Raw genomic sequence first — 14751 nt, 5'->3', positions numbered from 1 at the left:
TTTTTTTACCAAAAATATGTAGCAGAATACAAATTGGCCTAAACTGATAAAAAAATGTAATTTTTAAAATATTTATATTGGGAATGTTTTATAGCAGAAAGTAAAAAATATGGCGTTTTTTTCAAAATTGTCACTCTTTTTTTGCTTATAGCGCAAAATGTAAAAACCGCAGAGGTGATCAAATACCACCAAAATAAAGCTCTATTTGTGGGAAAAAAAGGACATCAATTGTATTTGGGTACAGCGTCGCACGGCCGTGCAATTTTCCGTTAAAATAATGCAGTGCCGAATCACAAAAAATGGCCTGGTCATTAAGGGGGTAAAACCTTCTGGGGCTGAAGTGGTAGCAGGCTTCAGCAGGCTTTCAACAAGGTTCTGCTAGCAGCTTATTTAAAGTGACGATCAGCACTTCCATTGGGATCTGAGTTCAACTTTGGAAAAGAGAGATTTAATCGCCAAATACAGAAAGGTTTCTTCACAGTATGAGCAGTGAAAATGTGGAATAGACTCCCTCCAGAGGTGGTTCTGGCTAGGTCACTAGATTGCTTTAAAAAAGGCCTGGCCTAAATGTACATAATATAACTGGATACTAGTTTTTATAGGTGAAGTTGATCTGGAGAATATCTGAATGCCTGTTTGGGGATCAGGAAGGAATTATTTTCGCTGCTGGAGCAAATTAGATCATGCTTTGCTATTTGTTTGTTTTTTTGCCTTACTCTGGATCAGCTGTGGTATATGACTGTGTCTATAGGATTGCGAAATAGTGTTTTGTTTAGTTTCCCTTTTATTGGTTGAATTAGATGGACTTGCGTCTTTTTTCAACCAGACTATGAAACTATGTAATATTTACAAACTAAAGGCTGAACAGTACTTTAAACCCCTCTACAAAGCTTGCTGAAAGCTCTACAATTGCTTTATAAAAGCTTCCTGTTTACACTGTTCTTGTACCACAGGCATTCAGTGCTTTCAAAAAGCATGTCAAGTGCCTCATGATACATTAGTGTGACAGTCAGTGGGAAGAATACTCCTTACTCTTGTCATCATTAAGAAGAATTACCCCCTTACAGATAGCTAAAAGGAACAATGGTGTCATTGGAAACTTATCTGAGAGGCAGCAATTGCTCATTGCTCAAGGAACCCCTACCAACCTCAGGAGGAAACCTAGGGATCCATGGAACCCTGGTTGAGGAACCCTGTTCTAATGCCTTTCTACTTTAGCCCAAACTATTTTTTTTCTACTTACTTGTGTGCACTGCAGAACACATTGACTTCAATAAATATATTTGGGAAAATTCAATAAGTACTACCGACAGACACCCTAGAGAATAAAATAGTGGTAGTTCCATTTTTTTGTTACATTATATTCGTGAAAAGGTTGCAGTAAAAAATACACTAAAGTTAATTTTAGGGCAATTGACAGAGCTATATAAGTACCAGAAATAAATAAATAAATAGGGCACATAAACACAATTAATTACCCATATTTTTGAAATAATATTAAAAATGAGGTTGCATTGTGTAAATAGATACCCAACATGTCATGCCTTGGAATTGCCTGTGAAATAGCAGCAAACTTCTGTACCGTATATTTTCCATAGGCGATACTTTAAAGTATTAATCGACCGATATAGTTTTTTTACCGCCGATACCGATATTTTGGTCATCGGATATCGGTATCGGCCGATATTGGCCGATATTTTCTGACATTAAAAAAAATATATATATATATATATTTTTTTTTTTAATGTCTACAGGTACTCTTGTGGAGGGATCTGGGGGTCTAAAAGACCCCAAACCCCTCCTCTGCACTTAAAAGCATTCAAAACGCCAAGTTTGGCTGTTTTGGATGCTGTACGTTTTTTTAATTCGGCGCCGCCAGTACCCGGAAGTGATGTCATGACATCACATCCGGGTACTCGGTGGCGCCGAATTCAAAGAAATGGAGACCTGGTCAGACGGCAGCAGTGAAGGTAGGATGCCTGGGTCTCCTGGTGAGACAGGAGACCCGGGCGAGCCACGGAAGGCGGCGGGAGGAGGGTGACGTCCCCTTCCGCTCCTTGGAATGACAGCCCGAGAGGCTTCTCAGCCATATCGGTTGTCATTACAAGACAGCTGACCATCAGCTATGGACACCGGTAGCGGGATGATGCCTTTAGCTGCAGGCATCACTCCGGTACAAGCACTTTCCCAAAACATCGGCAATATTGGTAAATCAAAAGGCCGATTCCGATATATTGGGGAAAGTGCATATCAGCCCCTGATATATCGGTGTTGCCGATAATCGGTCGATCACTACTTTAAAGCCCCTACGGGTCATCAGTTTAGAGTTATACAGGGGCTCTGGTGCTAAAATTATTGCTGTCACTCTGGCGTGCACGATCATATGTAACATGTTTTTGTAATATGTTTATCACAATCAACATTTTCATGGCTAGGCATCCCCGACGCATGCGTGTATGTGGGAGTGAGGGAACCTTAAACAACTTTTGGGGGGATTTTATGTGCTTGGATGTAACTTTAATGTTTTTACAATTTTTTAAAAAGTTTTTTACTTAACTTTTATTTCATCGTGTGATGATTTTTTGGTTCTCTTAAAAGTGGAACTTTAACTAATACAACTTAATGAAAAAGAATTTTCTTTAGCAAAAAAAACATACATTCCTCAATAATAATCATGCTACCAAAATTACCCTGTGCCGTAACTTTCCTTCAGCATTTTTCCTGTTTCTGCTTGCTGGATGTTGCCATTTTGCTGAAGTCCAGAGTCCCTGAGTAACAGCAAATGTTTGGGCTGTCAGCAAATTGGCCTCTACAAGTTTGGCACAGTGCCTAAAAATAGAGGGCAACTTAGCATGCGCAGAGCAGGGCGTGATAGTGTATTACTGGATTTTAAAGAGCATAGGCACTTATTTTTGAAGTATTACATAGCTATACCTGTAAGGGAGCCAGCATTAAGTGTTCTAACAGGACTTAATTTTCTGACTAAAGTTCCACTTTAACCACTTTAAGACCGGAGGATGTGGCTGCTCAATGACCAGGCCCTATTTTGCGATTCGGCACTGCGTTACTTTAACGGACAATTGCGTGGTTGTGCGACACTGTACCCAAATTAAATTGACATCCTTTTTTTCCCACAAATAGAGCTTTCTTTTGGTGGTATTTGATCACCTGTGCGATTTTTATTTTTGCGCTATAAACAAAAAAAAAAAAAAAGCGACAATTTTGAAAAAGTAACAATATTTTTCACATTCTTTTATATGAAATTCTCAAAAAAAGATGTAAATATCAAAATTTGTTTTGATATTTACAATTTGTTTTCTGCTAAGTGGTTAATGAGACAACAGGGGTCTAAAAACCCCCTGATGTCTGACCTGTCCTCCAATGAACCTAATGCAGTGCAGATCACAAACAGACGCGAAAGTTACGTTTTATGCGTTGCTTCCAAGTCAGTAAGAAGAAATGAGTAGTGGAGGATGGCGGACACATGTCTGCTCTGCTTCCTCCCTTGGCATCCTGGTTTGCATACGGAGCCCAGAATGCATGGTAGGGGTGCGTATGCTGGGGGATGATGATGGGGATGGCCATTACCAGGCGTGTTTAGAAGTGATCAGACGGCTGCCCGGCAGCTTGCTTGTCAGATATACGCACACTCCCGTGGGTGCAGCCACCGAGAGTGTGTGTAAAATCCCTTGCTGTCAGATTCATACAATGTAGAGACTTGGCAGTTAAAGGGTTAAAAATTGCCTGCACTAGATTCAAAAACGCCTACCGCCCCTTTTTGTAACTTTACCAATACATGTAGCAGATTCAGGTAGTTCTTAAAACCTTCACTTTTAAAAAGTGGTGCTATTAATGCACCAAATTCAAAAATAATTATCCCCCAGTTCGTAAATAAATACATTGGAGGTAATTAAGACCTACTCTAACTTGGTGTACATAGACAGGCAAAGTGCCTATCCCTGTGCGCAGTGCAGTAGAGCAGCATATTTGCTGCCGCTACCCTTTTACTGTCATGAGTTGTTAAGGAGACTGTTGGCATTACAGCTGACAGTCTCCTAGCAACCAGTGACTGCAGTTGGTGGAACCTGAAAGGGAAGCTGAGTGTCACGTACCTGGGAGGAGTCTGAGTTGACGAGGTCGGCCTCTCTTATATCTCCTGCCCAGACCCCACTGAAGGTGAGACAGAGGATGTCAAGGGCCAGGAGGGACACGAGTGCCTGTGGTTGTTGATGGATCAGGATAGGCTGCTTGTCCGGATCCCGGAAACTGGAACATGCAATGCTGTATGGAACATGTGCAGCAGATAGCCAGGCAAGCACTCGGGTAGTTCTGAGAGACAAGGTTTGAGACAGAGTCAGAGTAGTAGGAAAGCCAGGGTCATCAACAGGTGGTGCAGCAGGGTACCAAATCGTAAGCAGAGCCAAAGTCAGGGACGGAACCGGGTTAGGTTTAGCAGAGAAGCAGAAGCAGAATCCAAGTCCAAGTTCAGAACAAGCCAGGTCAGCAACAGGGAAGCATACAGGTATCATCAGGTCACAGGAAACAGCTGAAGATCAGTCAGCACAGGAAACAGGATTGAACTTCCTTTAAATAGCCCGTCTGGCACCACGCCCATTAGTTATTCTTCTGGGAATAGCCTGTGCACGGCCACACCCCAGACGTCTCACAGGGATTCCCTGACACTGAGACACTAGTTCCCCATCAGTTCTGCTCTCACCTTGTTATTGACAACAGGTAGTGGGTGGATTCTATAGCCAATAGCAGGCTGTCTATTTGCAGAGGATTCACCAATTGCTTGCTGTCAATCACATGGGTCGTGGACCTGATGGAGAACTAGTGTCTGTGAATCTCCATCAGGCTCTGTCCCCCAGTACAAAACTTCCTGCCGCTGCACTGTCTGACTGGTGCAGTGGTGGGGAGGAAGTAGAGTTGCACTGAAGACAGAGTGTCTACATCAGTGGTTCTCAATTCCGGTCCTCGGGACCCACCAACAGGCCAGGTTTGCAAGATTACTAAATTACATCACAGGTGATCTCATTTGCTGCTCAGTGATTGCAGTATTCTAGTCTGCATCCCCCAAGGTAATACTTAAAATCTGGCCTGTTAGTGGGTCCCGAGGACCGGAATTGAGAACCACTGGTCTACATCATATGCACCATACTCAATGTATGCCTAACAATCATATCCCTGTCTACAACAGGTACATAAATCTGTCGTCTACACTAGCATTTGTCATATGTCAAAATTCGAAGGTGTCTTAAGCTGTCCATATAAAAGTCAATTTTTTTCATTCAACCAGTAGGTTGAACCAAAAAAAATGGATTCAAGTCCCCCATCCACATGCTTGATGTAATTGAGGGAATCCTCCCTGCTGAGCTATTGTATTCTTACAGTGGGGAGACTTCTTGCTGTCAGAATACACTGATCAGTATTGCAGGCTATAACCTGCAGCGCTGATCAAGTGGGTAAAATCTGACAGGGCAGTTGTACAGAAGTGGATCGGTAGATTAACATCTGTACAACCACAGTGCCCATGCATGAATCGGTATTTGGCTGGTCTCTGCTGAACCGACTGAATTTTAATCCCTGTATGGCTGTAGCGATGGGCTCAGGTGTGTTTGGATCGACCCCGCCAGGAAGCTGCCACTGCACACCGCCAATCATAGGCAGCATGTGTATGTGCAGCTGCCTATCTGGATATGTCTCACTGCCTATGATTGGCGGTGTGCAACGAGGGCTTCCTGGCGGGCTCGATCCGAACATGCCCGAGCCCATCACTGATGGCCAGCTTCAGACAGATTTACTTGCAATACGCCTCCCTCGCCCCTTGGCACATCATACCTTTCTGATAAAAGGCATGGCAACAAACAGGGCATGGACTGATAAAAACTCTTAAACAGATTGATCTGTAGGCAGAGGATGTAATAAACAACAATCAATGCTGGTGTTCACAGTTGCAGTGGCAGATCAGTCTGTTTAGGAGTATTTTTGAGTCCATTTAAAATTCTGCCATTGCAACCAGCCCTGACGAAGGGGGGGTTGTTTGGACCACAAAACGGGTTGGCTGACTTTTGCCAATTCTTGCAACTTTAACCACTTCTGCTTTCATACCTTTACACACTGTACAGGACACCAGGGTTGGATGGGGGATATGTGTCTCCATCCTTTGGGGATAGTAAAGGAGAAAGCACAGAGTACTCAGGGATTCTTACCCATGCAGGGTGAGGGATTCTGAGGTGATACGTTAAGAAAGGGGAAGGCTAATTTGCAGTCAGATTGTTAATTCCCGAATTCGAAGGCTCAGAAATATATTGAGTGGAAAAGAGCCTCTAACCCTGACTTTGGGTATCTTGCCCCTGTACGGGTTACCCCACCTGTGGGAGAGGAGGACTAAAAAGGGCAGAAAGCAGCCAGCAGGGGTCTATGAGGTGTTGAGTGGAACAGGACACAGTTGTGAGAAGGATGTGAGCTTTCTGGCTATTGAGACTTTTCTACTTTTTTGAAACCCCTGGAGCAGGCAGAAAATTTAAACCCTATTTTGGGACAGGTTTATGCTGTCAGTAAGCCGAGGTTTTGTTTTTGTGGACTGTTGCGGATAATAAGATATTTTTGTGATCCGGACCCCCAAATTTTACAACCCTCTTATGGAGCAAAGAAGCTGTTAGATTTCTGTCATGGGCCTGTATATTCTGCAATAACTGTCTTCACATAATTTAACAAAATAACAAATATATTGTTTTTTCAGGGCAAACAAGACTTTGTTTTGGTGTTATCGTTTTGGAGGTTTGTATGACACTCACATTATAATTCTGGTACAAGGCATTGAAAAGTTATTTGCAAATGAAATAAAGGCATTTTTTCAGTTTTACCTATTTTTATTGAAACACAAAAATTATTGAACAAAACAAATAAACATTTTTTTAATGATGTAGCACCCTCTAGGGTGTGCTATCAGATTGAGAGTAGGCAAACTATACTTTGACTCATGCTTAACCTGAGTCTGTAATTGGGTCAGGGTTATTAGAGGTTAGGCCAGCATGACTTATACAGACAGCCTCCCCCTTACACTAAAAAGTTGGAGAACATTCTAGATACTAGCGGGCGGAGGTTAGGAGAGATGTTCTTCATATTTAGGGGCCCGTAGCCAATCCTCAAGAGTTGGGCCTGGCAGGGGACTAAATAAGCCCTTAAATAGATGAGTCGTGGGAAGGGAGTCAGGTAAAAGATGGAGATGCAGTGCTGAGGAGTCTGTCGGTGGCCCTTGATGCTCACCCCCTAGTCTGGGGGTGCTCTTCCTTAGGTTGGGGCCTGGAAGGACCCTGCCACAAAATAAGTTAGAGGGAGGCTTACCGGAGAGGCAGCAGGAGCAAATAGAGGACACTGTGAGCACGGCAGCATGGTGCAGGGATTTACAAGGGGAGAGATGCCACAAATAGAATTTCTCTTTTGAAGACAGCAATGTGCTTTAAAGTGATTGTAATGGTTCATTTTAAAATAAATAAATAACAAGCATGTTATACTAACCTGCTCTGTGCAAGGGTTTTCCACAGAGCAGCCGTGATCCTCCTTTTCTGGGGTGACCTGGCGTCACTCCTAGCTCCTCCTCTTCATTGGGTGCCCCCACAGAGAGCTACTTTCCATGAGGGGGCACCAGCGCAGGAGCACTCCCGTGTTCTGCTGCTGCGTCCATTGACAGACTGCAGGACTCGGCCCCCCGCCCCCGGCTCCCGTGTCACTAGATGTGATTGACAGAAGCGGGACCTAATGGCTCCTGCTGCTATCAATCTATCCAATGAGGTTCCGAGACAGCAGCTGGAGCTGCTGGGCTCATGCTCGTCGCTGGAACAATTGGGTTCAGGAAAGAAAAAGGGGGGGGGGTCTGGGGAGCAGCTGAAGCAGAAAAGGTTTTCCACCTCAATGCAAAGAATATGTATTAAGGTGAAAAACCATGATACTTTACAACTCCTTTAAGTCTTCAGCCTTGCCCCGGGAGATCTCCAGTGGGTCAGTCGGGTAGACTGGTGAAGAGGGTCAGTTGGTTAGACTGATGGGAAGAAGCAGCCAGGTGGGCTGGTGAAGAGGTGGCCAGGTGAGATAGCATTTCCTGCAGTGGTAGAGTTGAGACCAGTGTCTACAGGGGAGTTGGAAGTGCTCTAGGATTCAGTTCACAACACATGTGCTACTTTTCTAAGGGACTGAGAGTTCCTAGCCCGTAAGGGGCTTTTGCTGAATTAGCAGAGACTGTTAGCTTCAAAAGAATAAATAATTTGGAGTTTTGTAGAATAAGTCAAGCAGAGCTGTACAGAGGATCAAGTCAAGCTGTGTAGGGGGGTCAAATGGAGCTGTAATATAGGGAGGAAGTTGTCTCTGGTTTTTGTTACAAGTTCCCCATCCCCTTAATAAAACAACAAAAACAAAGCTCAAGGACTGTTTTCTGTGTCTGGATACCAGTTGAAAATGCTTTCTGACTGGCTGTGCAGCAGTGGGGAACCCTTTCACTTGCATCCCCTATGGGGGGTAGTGCTACAACGGATAAAAAAGAGAAATAAAAAAAACAGCATAATAATAGTTGATAAGAGGAGAACTGAATGGGGCAGTAATTAGAGTTTATTAGGGTTAGCTATGATTTGAAAAGGTTTCAAAGAGGGCTTTTTATTGTTTAACTGTAGGCTAAACCAGAGTTTAACTAGACACACAATCTTCCAGAGTTTAACCGCTTGCCGACCGCCGCAAGTAGATATACTGTGGCGGTCAGCCCCTCACAGGCAAAGTGACGTATATATACGTCACTAGCCTGTGAGGCTCTGGGGAGTGAGCGGGCGGCGGCGCGCTCCCGCACGGTCACAGACCCCCCCGCGCGTGTGACCGGCGGACCTGATGTCCGCCGCTCACTCTGCGAACGTCGGGGGAGAGGGAGAAAGGCAGGCGGCTAGTGTAAACAAGCTGCCTGTCATTCTCCCCTGTGTAGAAACACTGATCATACGGTTCTACTATGTAGGACCGTTGATCAGTGTAACTACAGCTCAAGCCACAGCCAATCACAGTTAGAATCACGCCCCTAGGGACACACACAGCCCCTCCCTCTCAAATAAAGTTAACCCCTTCACTGCCAGTGTATTTTTACAGTAACAGTGCATATATATAGCACTGATTACTGTAGAAATGTCACTGGTAACCCCAAAAGTGTCAAAAATGTCAGTCAAGGGTCCGATCTGTCCGCCCCAATGTCGCAGTACCGCAAAAAAAATCGCAGATCGCCGCCATTACGCGTTAAATAAAAACAACAAAAATGACAAAAATCTTTCCCTTTGTTAGTAAACGCGATAACTTTTGCGCAAACCAATCAAAATACGCTTTTTGCGATTTTTTTTACCAAACATATGTAACATAAAACAAATTGGCTGAAAATGTTAAAAAATGTTGATTTTTACTTTTTTTTTGGGGGAATTTCATATACAAAATGTGAAAAATATTGTTATTTTTGCAAAATTGACGCTCTTTTTTTGTTTATAGCGCGTGATCAAAAAATCGCACAGGTGATCAAATACCACCAAAAGAAAGCTCTGTTTGTGGGAAAAAAAGGACGTCAAATTTGTTTAGGTACAGCGTCGCACGACCGCGCAATTGTCCGTTAAAGTCACGCAGTGCCGAATCGCAAAATACCCCCTGGTCTTTTAGCAGCCAAATCCTCCGGGGCTTAAGTGGTTAACTAGACACACAATCTTCATATAAATAAATCAGAGAAAACACAAAGTAACGATAATTTACAAACACTTTTCAGAAGCTCAGTTTTTCCTAGAACCTGCTGCTGTCATTTTACTAGCCGGCTATTGCCAGTAAGAATGGTGGTGGGAAAAGCATGGTGAAAAGGTGCTATGTATACCCTGCATACTTTGGTTGTGCATAGCAGTGACCGCATAACCGATTCCCCAAAAAGTCTAAAAATGTATAAAGAATGTAGATAAACCATAAATATGAAATATAATATGTGCCACCCTTGAAATGGTTGAAAAACTAATCATATAATTCTAAAAATATTCACATAAATACATATGAAAAATACATGTAACTAAACCGATCAGTGTCCAATCAAACTTGTGAAGCAGTCCACAGTTATATACATAGTAAGCCCAAACTCTTTAGACCACATCCACCACTGTGCAATTCCTTCAGGCAACTTTAGTAATAAATCCAATGTATATAAATCACCACTATCTTCACTGGGTGATTAGAGATGTGCACTCACATCACCTTTAAATTACAGGAGGTCTATAATGTCAGTGCCCCCATGGGGTTAAACATCCTTTGTCATTGCCTTTCTTTATATCACAACTTGGGCCCAGGAGACAAATAGAAAACTCATAGTGCTCACTGAAGAATACTTTAGCCTCGGTTCACACTACAACGATGTTTCCCGAACCACATGCAAATCGCACTGCCCTTGTGATGTGTAGCGGGTATCGGTGCAATCTTAACGACACCCCAGACACATGTCGCAAACACAGTGCATTTGCCTGCACCGTACAAAATGACCATGCAATCCGTTTGCAGTGCATTTTTAAAATTGCTGCATGCATAACTTTGGTGAAGATGTGGTGCAATTTGAGCCATTAAAAATTATAAGGCCCAAATCTCACCGCACTGAATTGCATGTGAATTGTACAGGAATAAAGTGGGTTTCCTGTGCGATTCATAGTGTGAACCAAGGCTTATTAAAATTGCTCAAAAGTATCCAGATCACTCGCATAAAAGGGTTAAAACCAACACATTGTCCATTTGAATCTATAAACATCATCCCAGTTATATACTTGGCTTTCCTCTGCTCAGCATGATAATTTCAACCGGAAACTCAACTTTACGCATTATGTCCAATGGGATGGTACATGTTATACTTCATATTGTTTATATACATTATATACATTCGTTATATAAAGTATTTTTTTACTTTTTGTCACTTTTACCATGTACTTATTTTTAAGGGGTTTTGGATTGAAATTTAGTGCTGTACTTTCTACAGTTGTTGTTTAAAAAGGCTGTAAACCTCCAAAAAAAATAAAAAAAATAAAAACCTGAAAGACAAAGTCATAATGAGCTAGTATGCATCTCATACTAGCTCATTATGAAATGCTTAACTTAGAATGAGCCCCCGCTGCGCCACCCGCTCACCGCTGACACAGCCGACATGTTCACCCTTCTTCCTTCAGGGTTTGCATCCTACAGCCATCTGATTGGCCAGAGCCGCGATGACGTCACACGCACGTTCGCGGTATAGGGCTCTGAAGGAACAGTACAGGTGGCCATACCTTCAGAGCATATGTGCCAGTGATGTCACTGGCTGCATGCAAAGTAAATATCTCCGAAACGGTACATGTTCAGGTCAGGAGATATTTACAGTACCTATAGGTAAGCCTTATCATAGGCCTACCTATATGTACAAGTTACAGAGTAAGCTTTACTTCCTCTTTAAGTACCATAACTTGCTCATCTTCACTGAAAGTGATGTCAGTACTTGAATTTACCTACAGTCGTGGCCAAAAGTTTTGAGAACGGAACAAATATTAATTTTCACAAAGTCCACTGCTTCAGTGTTTTTTGATCTTTTTGTCAGATTTTACTATGGTGTACTGAAGTATAGTTACAAGTATTTCATAAGTGTCAAAGGCTTTACCTGACATATGCATGAAGTTTATGCAAAGAGTCAATATTTGCAATGTTGACCCTTCTATTTTCAGGATCTCTGCAATTTCCCCTGGCATACTGTCAATCAACTTCTGAGCCACATCCAGACTTATGGCAGCCCATTCTTGCATAATCAATGCTTGGAGTTTGTCAGAATTTAAGGTCGGGGGAGTTTCCCGACCATGGACCCAAAATTTCAATGTTATGTTCCCCAAGCACTTATCACTTTTGCCTTAAGGCGAGGTGCTCTATCATGCTGGAAAGGGAATTGGGGCTGATTTACTAAAGACAAATCCACTGTGCACTACAAGTGCACTTGGAAATGCAGCCACTGTAGATCTGAGGGGGAAGCTCTTCTGATTTTTTCGTCCAATCATGTGCAAGCAAAAAGGCTGTTTTTTTTTATTTTCCTTGCATGTTTCCCTCAGATCTACAGTGACTGCACTTCCAAGTGCACTTGTAGTACACAGTTGATTTGCCTTTAGTAAATAAACCCCATTGTTCATCACCAAACTGTTCTTGGATGGTTGGGAGAGGTTGCTCTCAGAGGATGTATGTGTATCATTCTTTATTCATGGCTGTGTTCTTAGGCAACCCCACACATGAATGGTCTCAGGATGCTTTACTGTTGGCATGACACAGGACTGATGGTAGCGCTGACCTTTATTTTTTTTCCTGATGCTCCAAACAATCAGAAAGGGGATTCACCAGAGAAAATGACTTTACTCCAGTCCTCAGCAGTCCAATCACTGTACCTTTTGCAGAATATCAGTCTGCCCCTGATGTTTTTCCTGCAGAGAAGTGGCTTCTTTGCTGCCCTTCTTGGCACCAGGCCATCCTCCAAAAGTCTTCGCCTCACTGTGCGTGCAGATGCACACATACCTGCCTGCTGCCATTCCTGAGCAAGCTCTGCACTGATGGTGGACTGATCCCGCAGCTGAATCAACTGTAGGAGACGGTCCTGGCGTTTGCTAGACCTTCTTGGGCACCCTAAAGCCTTCTTCACAAATGCAGGGCAAATGTTTTTTTTATGGGATGAAGTTCATTTTCATGGTAAAGAGGGACCTTGAAGGGCGGCGTGGCCTGAAGCTGCATGGAGTAGGATGTGGTTCTTCGGAGCTCCGACGGCCGACTGTTAATTAGACTATCCTGCTATTTATCCAGTGCCATTACTTACCTCACAGCTGCACCTAAAGACTGTACTCACGGCAGAGGTATGTCAACCCCCCCCCCCACAAGACCGCTGATACCGTTGCTAAACTGGATCGGTACCGACATAAGGATAAGGATGCGCAGGCCGTAGATGGCTTCTCTCTCTCCGCTGAGGCTGAGTCTCCGGCTATGGATACCGCTAATGTCCTGGAGGCCATATCTACCTGCCTGGTGACTTTGACGATAAAAATTGAGGAGGTCAAGGTCAATATTTCCCTCATCAGGCAGGATATCCATAAACTCTGCGACCACGTGTCGGAGGCCGAAAATCGCCTTAGCCACGTGGAGGATGCTATTCCACCTATGCGGGCCTCCTCTGAGCAAGCTACCCGCTATATCGCTCAACTCCAGCAAAAACAAGATGATCTGGAGAACTGCATGAGATGGAATAACTTGCGGTTTGTCTGCCTGCCTAAAGGAGCTGAGGGGGTTACTCCTGCAAAATTTCTGAAGGACATACTCATTAAGACCTACGGCCGGGAGTCATTCTCGCGCTCATTTGTGGTAGAACATGCTCATCGTGTGCCAACCAAACCACCACCTTCGGGAGCACCGCCACGTGTCTTCATAGCCAAATTCCTCAATTACAGGGATCGAGACATGATTCTCTGTCTTTTTCTTGAGAAGGGCAATATGCCATACCACAATACACATGTTCTGGCATGTCCTGACTTCTCGGCGGAGGTTCAGAGACAACGGAGCTGGTTCACCAAGATCAAAAGAGACATTGAAATTAATTGCAATTAATTTGATCACTCTTCATAACATTCTGGAGTATATGCAAATTGCCATCATAATAACTGAGGCAGCAGACTTTGTGAAAATGAATATTTTGTGTCATTCTCAAAATGTTTGCCCACGACTGTATATCTGTGCTGTTTGGAATTGTAATGCTCTACTACTCTTGGACAGATAACAGCAAATTAAAGTCTATGTAACCCTAACAATGAACTTCTTCCTTTTAGTGTGATGAATATCTAATTGAAAGTGTTTTATCATAATTGTTTGACAAGTGAAAAAATATACTTATAGATCCTACCAGAAAACTGGTGAGCTAATAACCTCATGTGCTCTCTGCCTGTGCTAACTTATCAGTTACATTGTTTTCAGTTACATTGTTTTTGTTTTTCTTGTTGCCAGGACTTGGTTAGGCTCTGAGTGATGGGATCTATGGGGCTACATCTGGGTTTATATGTTCTATTATTTTGTTTATCTATTTAACACTTTTATTTGGTTTGATATTATTTTGATCCTGTGTTGATAAATTTTGATATATGATACATAATTTGTATATTATTTTTGGGTTTGTATTTCTTTGCAGATCCTACTTTCCTTTTGAGCTAAACTCCAGACGAAGCGGAAAATCCACGAAACATGTAAAGTAAGATTGGAGATACCTTCGTGGGGAACCCCCAATGGGGAGGTCCCTACAGTGAATACCCAATCTATTCAAGAGGAATCCCATACTCCTTTAATCTAATCTACTGTTGGTTGATTATGTTGATGATGTTGATTTATGTGTATTGTCATTTTTGCATGGGGCTTTTTATACTTTTGTATATTCAATAATTTATTTATTTTTTAAACATTTTGCCAGTTCATACTTCAGCCCACTTGTTCTTGAAACAAGACAGATCATGGGGGTTTTCAGCCAGGCTTCCAGGGGCAAGGGGGGAGGAAGTAAATGGCCCACAGGTAAGACCATAACAATAATGAATATTTTACAAAGCTGCAACGTTTTTTAATATCTCCTGGGACCCCTTAACTGCATAGGCTATTTTTTTTAAAAAGGTGAACGTAGCCTTTAAGGAGAAGATGAAAGGGAAAGGTTTTACGTAGTCCTGCCCTAGGGTGACAGTG

Source organism: Pelophylax lessonae (genome assembly GCF_965119305.1).
Source record: "Pelophylax lessonae genome assembly, chromosome: 13".
NCBI lineage: Eukaryota > Metazoa > Chordata > Amphibia > Anura > Ranidae > Pelophylax > Pelophylax lessonae.
The sequence above is the reverse complement of the archived record's forward strand: the minus strand, read 5'-3'. Positions refer to the sequence as shown.